Genomic DNA, 9350 nt, shown 5'->3' on the forward strand with positions numbered 1-9350 from the left:
GGTAATATCCGTTCTCTAACCCCGTTCGTGTTAGCGCCCAAACGTCGCCGCGGTTACTTCTTTCGGAGCGCCCCGTTGGCCCACCTGAGTCTGGTTCCGTCTAGAGCGTACCAGAATTCCAGTACACTCTGGTTCCATCCGTGATCGGAGCTCCAGCCGCAGGCCGTCGCGCGCGCTCCGGCAGTGCGGGCCTCTTCTCTCGAAAATTATTGGCGGCACACAATTAACGCGTCTACATACAGTCCCACGCTGCGAGTCGTTGTTCGATCTCTCGCACGGGGTCCCGCCGGTGCTCCCCGAAAAAGCCTTTGTCCTCCGAGTCAGGTAACGTTGGGAATTTTACTTTGTGAAAATGTCTTCTTCACTGACCTCTCGCATTCAAAAGCATTCGGTTCGTCTTTTGTACTATTTTTAACACCACATTACTGCATGTTGGCGCATTTCTTACACTGTATGTTTTGTACATGTATTCACATATGTATAATCTTTGAGTGTACTCTCCCCCCTCACACAATGCCTCTAGGGCCCTGTAAGGCGTATTTAAATAAATAAATAAATAAATAAATAAATAAATAAATAAATAAATAAATAAATAAGTATGAGCGCTCTGGACCCAACAGCGATGGAGCATCGCAACAACACGAACCCCGAATACCACCGGCGGCCCGGTCGTTGTCGTCTCCAGCCCGGATGCCCGTTCGCCTGAAGTGACGTCATGTGGCTCCACCGGGCTCGTTCTTGAAAAGAGGTCAGCTCCGCGTCGTTTTATTACAAATGCCGAATGACTGTGCATTCCTACTTTGTTTACTGTCGCTCTTAAACCTTTGCCTTGCTTTGAGGCGCGCCTCTGTCGGAGAGCTTGTAGCAGCACTAGCGGTACAAAGGTTAAGATCGCATCCGTGCACCACGTTTCCGGTTAACAACCGCCTCCGAAAGAGCGATGCATGTGCAAATAGTAGCGAAGGTGCAAAAAACTTCTACGGTTTACGGTAGATGCCGCAGATTTCACGGCACCATCATGCAGAGAGGTAGGGATGCCGTGTTTGTTGCTGCAAACACGCTTATTCACGTCGACAGTTTTCACTTTTTCAATTAGTGTACTTAAAGTATCTGATATGTTTTTAATTATACATACAGGGTGTCCCGCGTAACTTGAGCCAAACATTAAAAAAAAGAGTATGCAAATGCCACGTAGCTGGACAGAACCAAGGTAATGTTTGCTGTCACTTGGAGATACTCAGATTATTTTTTTCGTTCCACCTAATTAGATAATTAGTCCTAATTACCCAACTTCTCAAATATTATATTTCTATGAAACGTGTGAATGAGAAAATTGTAGAGCACGCGAATACACGCAAAGTGCCTCGAGCGGCGCCGCGGTTAAGCGGCAATATTGCTCGTATTTGCGGATTTCTTTCACGCTCGGAAAAACACTTTTACGTAGCACGTATTGAGCAACAGAAAGCCGTATCGGGATGCTTTTCATGTTGCTCTACAATTGTCTCATTGACACTTTTAATCTAAATTTAATGCTTGAGAAGTTGACTAACTAATTAGGACTAATTATCTAATTAGGCATAATAAAAAGAATCTTAGTACCTCGAAGAGACGGCAAACAACATTACCTTGGTTCTGCCCAGATACGTGGTATTTGTATGTATTTAATATTTGGCTCAAGTTACGTGGGACACCCAGTGTATGATGTGAATATCTCTACGTATCCTTTGATTTGCCGAGAAGCTCAGTCATCCGCTTCTTCGCTTCGCACCATGCAGTGCATTGGCCTGGTTTATTTCACTACAGTAGCGTTCTCTACAATTAGTGTCACTGCTCGTTAATAATCCACCAACAAGAAGTGGTGGCGTGAAACAACAGCATAGCATTAAAGTTTTCTCACATAGCGTCATGTTTCAGATCGGTTACTGCTGTGAAAAAAAAGAACATTACGTGTTACTTTTAGAAAACAGTTTTGAAGACATCAGTTCACCGGGCTTAAAGTACAATTGGTACCGGCCAACAAGAGTCAAAGGCGCACCAAGGCAAATAAATGCTTTGAAAAAGAGGTACTGTACAAACTTTCAAAAACAAAAACTCGGCGTCCGCACTACGAACGCTCGCTCGCTAGCAGACGACGCTCTTGAGAGCGTCGTCTGCTAAAGCAAAATTGAGAACGCCGTGTTGTGTAATCCATGACTCAAATATATATATATATATATATATATATATATATATATATATATATATATATATATATATATATATATATATATATATATATATATATATATATATATATATATATATATATATATATATATATATATATATATATATATATATATGCGTGGTGAGGGAGTGTCGAATTTGCAGTGGAAATGAAGCACCATTCTGAGAGCGTACCTGCGCAATCAGTTTCAGCGCCCGGAGCAAAAGTACGTTGAATATGCCGCGGAGCGGGTCTCCACTTCTGATCATTTTGCCCGCAGCGCCGCACAAATTTTCGTCACGCGGCACCTCAACAGGAGAGGGTCCAGTCCAATGAACCTCATTTTAGTACACTCTAGCCCAACTACAAACCAAGAACCGGCTTTGTGTGACGACTCCGCTACCGATACAGCTCATTCGATGGAGCGTCTCAAGCGGAGAGGGTCGGTTATAAACCCTCGGGCTTCAGGCCCGAGGACTAGTTTCGAAACCAACTTTAGCCAAAGGCGCAGACAATTGCAATCCAAGAAGCAGCTTGGCGCGACAACTCTGGTATCGATATAATTAATTTGTTCGGTGCAGTGTCCCGTGTGGAGAACAAGCTCTCGTGGTGGCGAGGTTACAGCAATCTTGTCGGTTTCGTTTCCATTGTGTCCTCCCCCGCGAAGTTCTTGGCAATTAGTTCGACTAAAGTGGATCTGTAACGTCGACGGCAGCGCACCAATCACTTAGAAATGCTTCTAATAAAGAAGAGCCCTGTGTCAGAAAGCAGGTGAAGGCAGAACATGTTTCGAGAAAGACGCTCGAAGCCGGTTTTAGCTGACGTTTACAACGTTTTAGAAGTGTATATCTGCTTCGTACGTGCTCTGAGGACTACATCCTGAAAGGAAGCTTTAGCTCGGGAGCGCCTATCTAATTACACGGCAATGGAGAAATCGTTTCTTTTTTTTTTCAGCAACCACTGCACTGATTTTGATATTGCTTGTTGCATTGAAAGCAAAAGTTTGAATTTAGTGACGGTAGAAGATGTTTTTTTTTTTAATTTAGGAAGAGAAATAAAAAAAAAGATTGTTGAATATTGCGAGAAAAAATCAAGCATCAAGTATGAAATTCGAAATCAGCCTTAAAAAAACATATCACAATTCTCTGAAGTGCACCTAATAATACATGCAACGCGTACAAAACTGATGTTCAATACATCGGTGTGAACTATACCAGTAATTTCTGAGTACACCTTTGGCAAAACTCTAGGGAACATTGTAACGATTTCAAGTAAGTTGTAAATTATTATACAAAAATTGAGCGCTTTAAATGGCTCTAAGAGGTGCAGTATACAGAACGCTGATATCTTTTTTTATCCATAGTGGAAGATTTGTACACTTCATGCTCGATTTTTTCGAAAACTTTCCAATTTTCGGGAATTTTCGTAAAGAAGGAAGTTTGGACACCAAATTGTTCTGCTTCATAGAGTCACGAGCATATAACCCTCTCTCTTAAAAGCAACGAAGTTCATTCAAATAGGTCCAGAGGCTATCTCGTGAAATCATTTCTGCGTTACACATGTATTTTAATAGGGAAATCGCAGGTAGCGTGGCGATGCTGAAGCTTTTTTACAACGTGTCTCCCTTCTGCCCGTGATGTCTGTGAACAGTTACTTCATACGACGTCTCTCTATCCCGTGGACGTCAGTGCACGTCGCCTTTAAATGTCTGCACGGACTTAACATGCTTGCCTTAGTGATGCAAAGCTTGTCAACAGCTTGGCGGCTGGTATTAATCCAAACGAGAGAGAGAGAGAGAGAGAGAGAGAGAGAGAGGTTCACAACCGTCACGAATAAGAGCCCTCTTGTCGAGATGTTGGTTCTAGAGTGAGGCACTCCTCGTTAGAGATGTGTTGATCACTTCAACAGCCGATGCTTTTCGTCGAAAGAGAGAGAGAGAGAGGGAGAGAGAGAAATAGAAGAGAGGAAACGAAGGGAGGTTGACCAGACGCACGTCCGGTTTGCTACCCTGCACTGGGGGAAGTGGGTATGGCGACGGAAAGATCGAAATACGAGAGAGAGAGAGAGAGAGAGCACAGTTTCGCGCACATAAGAAGGTTCGCATAGAGTCTACAAATGGTCGCCAAGACTTGCCGACTTGAAATACTGCAAAAACGCTTTCTTGGCTTTCTGCGCCATCGATGCGTACGGCCATGGTCCAAGGACCTTCAGTTCCGAAAATGGTCTAGAGTTCAGCCGGTTCGATGCTGTCCGGAGAGCTTCACGCTCGACGTCGTACTGGGGACAAAGACATAAGACGTGTTCAATCGTTTCTGTAGTTCCACAATAATCGCACATGGGCGTATCTCCCATTCCAATGCGAAACGAGTAGGCCTTTGTAAACGACATCGCTAGCCGGAGGCGGCACAGTACTGTCCCCTCAGAGCGGAAAACCTTTGATGGTACTTGTAGCTACAGGGATGGATCAAGTCTATCAAGGTGACACTTCGGAAGGTTGATAAAACACCAATATTTGTGTGTCATAGCTTTAGCCACGAAATGAAGCTTTCTTGCAGCGTCGGTTCTGGATAAGGGGATTGTAACTGGTCGGCTTTCTACACGGGCGGACCGGGCGGCTTCGTCGGCGAGGTCACTATACCCTCCGTGCTGGTATGTCCAGGTAGCCACTTAAATATGATTTCACGCCCTTATGCGATAGCTTGACAGTGGTCCTCTCTTATCTCATATGCCAGCTGCTCATGAGTCCTGTGATATAGGGCAAAATGCAGACTCAGAAGGGCTGCCTAAGAGTCGCAAAATATGACCCATTTCCAAGGACAGCAAGCTCTCCCGCTGTTGATTTTGTCATGTGTGACAGTTTGAATTTAATTGTAGTTTTCGTAGATGGAATGACAACGGCACCTGCAGAGCTGGTAGATGAGACCGAACCATCGGTATAAATGTGTATTCAGTCTCCGTACGCCTAATTCATTAACGGTAGCGTTGTCTATTTCAGTTTGGCGTTTCTTCTTTACACCCGGAACACTTAGGCGCACCTGAGGCTGTTGGAAACACCACAATGGCGATGAAGGCCTTGCTGCAGGTGTGTATCCTGACGGAAGATAATTTGGATTTGTGATAACGTCAGAGAATGCTGCACGAGGTCTCTCTGAAGGCAAGAACGCCAAGCGATGATCAGGGACGCGAGAAAGATGACGGATATGCGTCTTGAGACAATACACAGCAACGTATGTTTGGATGGAATGATCTTTGGCGAGCACGATTGTTGCAGCCGGTGATGCACTGCGAGGAAGTCCTAAACACGCCCGCACTGCTTGGCCCCGTAAGCTTTCCAATGAGCAAACATTTGACTTACCCATACTGGACAACACTGGGAGGCTGCAGCATAGACATTCCATGAATAGCGCGTTGTACAACTGAAGCATGGAGCGTGCAGATGTGCCCCATGCTTTCCCGCACATGAGTCAAAGTACATGGGCAATCGACAATAGTTTTTTTCATCAGGAACGTGCAATGAGGGACACAGGAAAGGTTTCGGTGCATTATTACAGCCAAGAATCGATCAGTCTTTCCATAGGTGCTAGTGTGTCCCTTAGTGGAGAGCGCGTATGCCGTCATGGGTTTGCGTGCGAATGCAATTGAATTACATTTCTCCGTCGATACAGTCAAGCCTTGCGTTTGAAGCTATGGTGATGTCAAGGTCGCTGCCCGCTGCAATTGCGCATGCACCTGAAAGCGAGTAACGGCAGCAATTCCAAAGGCAAACATACAATACACGCAGTCATATCAATGTCATATCAATATCAATATACGAAAATGCCATCTACGTATAGTGAGAGGTAGATTGTTTAAGTAAAACTTGATCCAGTCGTGTCAAATAGAAGAACGTGGGACTCACTACTCCTCCCTGGGGCACGCCGAAGTACGTCTAATGTTCAGCTGCGGGTCATCTTCTGCTTGTGCAAAAAAAAAAATAAACAAAAAGACGTCCGGCGAGTTATGTGGACGGATAACCAACGAAGCGTGCGGCCGCCGATTCCAATAGTTTCCAGGGAGCTGATGATGGCGTCATGTGCAACGTTGTCATACACACCTCTCCCGTCGAGACAGAGAAAATTATGAAAATGTTCAGAGCTGATCGCTGCTCATGCATTCCGAGGAAGCGAAAAAAAAATCAAACAAGAAGACAAGCGAGTGAGAAAACAAGCAGACAAACGAACAAACACACTAAACAATCACCGCCTTGGTGGCACCCTAACGGATATCACAATTTAGTACTTTGGCGTGCCGTCCTGTAATCGCTCAGGGAGGACGCGCTGCACGAGTCTTACGATATATAAATAATATGAAATCGATTATTTGACGCCATGCCATCTGGCCGGGAAGTAGATTCATAATAGGGGGGAACAGAACGCCGACCTCAGTGGCGTTGTCAAAGTGGTTGAGGGTTCGGCTTCCACACGGAAGCCTTGTTCACTTGTTGAACAAGAATAAATGACCAAGGCTTCCGTGCGAAGGAAGCCGAAACATGAACCCCGTTTGACAGAAGCATACAGTTCGCTGTTCTTCTGTTCCTAAACAGTTTTTCAGTTCATTGCAATTGCGTTCTCGAGAGGAATACGAATAAAAAGATTAAGAGGGACGTACAATAGGGAGGTGAAAGACTTACTTCTTTTCTCTATACGCCGTAGGAAGTACAGCTAATGAATAAATTATTTACTTATTTTATTGAACAGTTACTTATTAACGCGGTTAACGTTTTTCGGGAACTTCACGCACTTTTAGAGGACTTTCTGCCTACCCGTGTTTCTCTCTGGGTCTCTAGCCGTTTTCCCACCAACTTGAATCACTAGAACGTCCATAGTCTAATGAGTACAGCATCGGGCTGCTGTGCTGTGGGAACAGGGATCACCGGAACAACCTGGGCAACTGGTTATGTGACACTGGGTTATGTGCCCCCTTTTTGATGAACCGCTTTGACTACAACTTGAATAAATGTGGGTACATGCTTCTGGGTATGTGCCACTCCTCCACAAATTCCACAAACCTCTTCGACACCAACTTGGGTCACTTAAGACAATGTTATACAAAAAAATTATATATATTCACCCAAGTGCCCCACGCGAGTTTGGCGGTGGTACTGCGAACGAAGCAGTGTGTTCGGTAGGAATCGCGGGGCGAGGAATCCGGCTGCAGCAGATGCCTCATACGTGACGCGTTTCGGTGGTCGCAGTATGGCGTGTCGCACCGCGGCAATGCACAAGGCACTGTTTATGCGAGAAAAGCAGCTTATCGTGGTAATAACTCAAACAGCAAAAACATATATATATATATATGGAGAGAACAGCATGTTTGCTGCTCTATTTGTGAAATACAAGAGCTTTGTTTCCTTCCCACGTGTGTATGTGTGTTTTTGTGCGTGTGCGTGTGCGTGTGCGTGTGTGTGTGTGTGTGTGTGTGTGTGTGTGTGTGTGTGTGTGTGTGTGTGTGTGTGTGTGTGTGTGTGTGTGTGTGTGTGTTTGCGCGAGAGAGAAACGAGAATCGGGGATAAACACCATCTATAGTCAGGAATGAATATAACTGAAAGCTTGGAGTGAAGAATAAATTGAGCAGGCGCACCTCTCCCTCTACGAGGGAACGCTGCAGTATAAGCTCGAGGGGCGCGTCTCTGTCTTCCCTGTCTTTTATATGAGGAGACAAAACACAGGTCCCCGGACTTCGTCTTGTTCTGTTGTGTTATGTCTGCGGCGTTGCGGGAACGCTCTTTTTTTTCGTTCATTATTTCACTGCAGATGCGCTTCATACAAAGTAGATGGGGTAGGGGTTCACCGGGTATATGTACCATCTGCCACGGGTGTAGCCCAGGGGCCACCGTGGCGGGTTGGTTGACCCGAATCGATATTCAATGGCCCCGATTTTTCCAGGCACCCTCACTTTCTCGAGGCGATGTGCAGCTCGCCGGCGAAATAGACCCTCTATTGTTGCGCTGCGTCTGCACCTTTACTTGGTGCCCGGAAGCCCAAGCGCAAAACTTAAAGCGAAGTTCATCATTCTACGACTGAGGTTAATGGAAAACTAGAATGAAGCGGTTAAATCAATTTCGAGTGTTTAAGTAGACTTTCAAAAGTAAATTTTCATGAATTTCGCGGCGATAGGTCAACTAAAGTGATTTCGAAACATGTACAACGGAATAAACAATAATTACCATGCAAAAATCAAACGAAATATTTAAATTTAAGTTGGTTATTTACATACATAGAAAATCAGGTATGTTCTAAAACTAACGCACCGGCTTAATACGCAATTCAGAAATCAAAGCGAGAAATGCCTTCCATAAGCACAAATATTGGCCGCTAAGCCCTGTCTTATAACATGGCAAGCATATTAAACATAATGGACACTAAGATTAATTGTTCAAAATCCTTCTTTGCATTCAAAAGCGAATCTAGGTGGTACCTCGTCACAAGTATGCTGCCTTTTTTCTTTGTATAATGTCCTCGAACATTAAATAATAAGTTTGCGTATTTGTGACCTTACCAGTGTTTATATCGTAGTGGCGTGCTCCTATTCCGTGTATAACAATTTTCCTTTGTGTACTTCTTAGTTTATTGTAAAGAATATGTATGTGCAGAGAGATGTATGAATTTGATTCCTGTCGCTGTGTTTATTATATTGGCTCTGGTTTTGTAATATGTGTGACGTGTATAATTTGTACGTTCTTAATCTTGCTCTCGCAGTTAATACCTGCTGGTTGGAGCTGTCAACACTTTCAAGTTATATAGTTGCATTGTAATTCAAGTGTGCAGAATCTGTCGACCAAAACTGTTCATTGCTAAAGTGTTGTATATTTAGGTAAAGGGGAAAGACACTCCCCCTCACAGTGTATCTGTCCCCTTTACTTCTCCTCTTAGGCCTGGGCCTTCTCTTCAACTATTTCTGAGGAAAGAGTCAAAGAAAGAAAAATATTATGAGAAATAAATTAACGTCATTTTTTTTTCAAAGTTACGCCGAACACTATATTGCCGGTATTCCAGTGTGACGTCGCGGATCTCGATGTATTTCTTCTTATTTTTCCTATCTCGGCTGTTGCGTCTCAGTGGAAGTTCCTGAAGCTTGCTCTGTTCAGTCATTGGCTCACTTAGAA

General features: G+C 44.3%; 1 protein-coding gene across 1 annotated transcript in view; it reads right to left on the minus strand.

Annotated features, from left to right (window-relative positions):
• Nucleotides 1-9350, minus strand: part of LOC135899877 (uncharacterized) — a 105524-nt gene that overhangs the window by 49812 nt on the left and 46362 nt on the right. The window lies entirely within an intron of this gene.

Source organism: Dermacentor albipictus, chromosome 2 (genome assembly GCF_038994185.2).
Source record: "Dermacentor albipictus isolate Rhodes 1998 colony chromosome 2, USDA_Dalb.pri_finalv2, whole genome shotgun sequence".
Lineage (NCBI taxonomy): Eukaryota > Metazoa > Arthropoda > Arachnida > Ixodida > Ixodidae > Dermacentor > Dermacentor albipictus.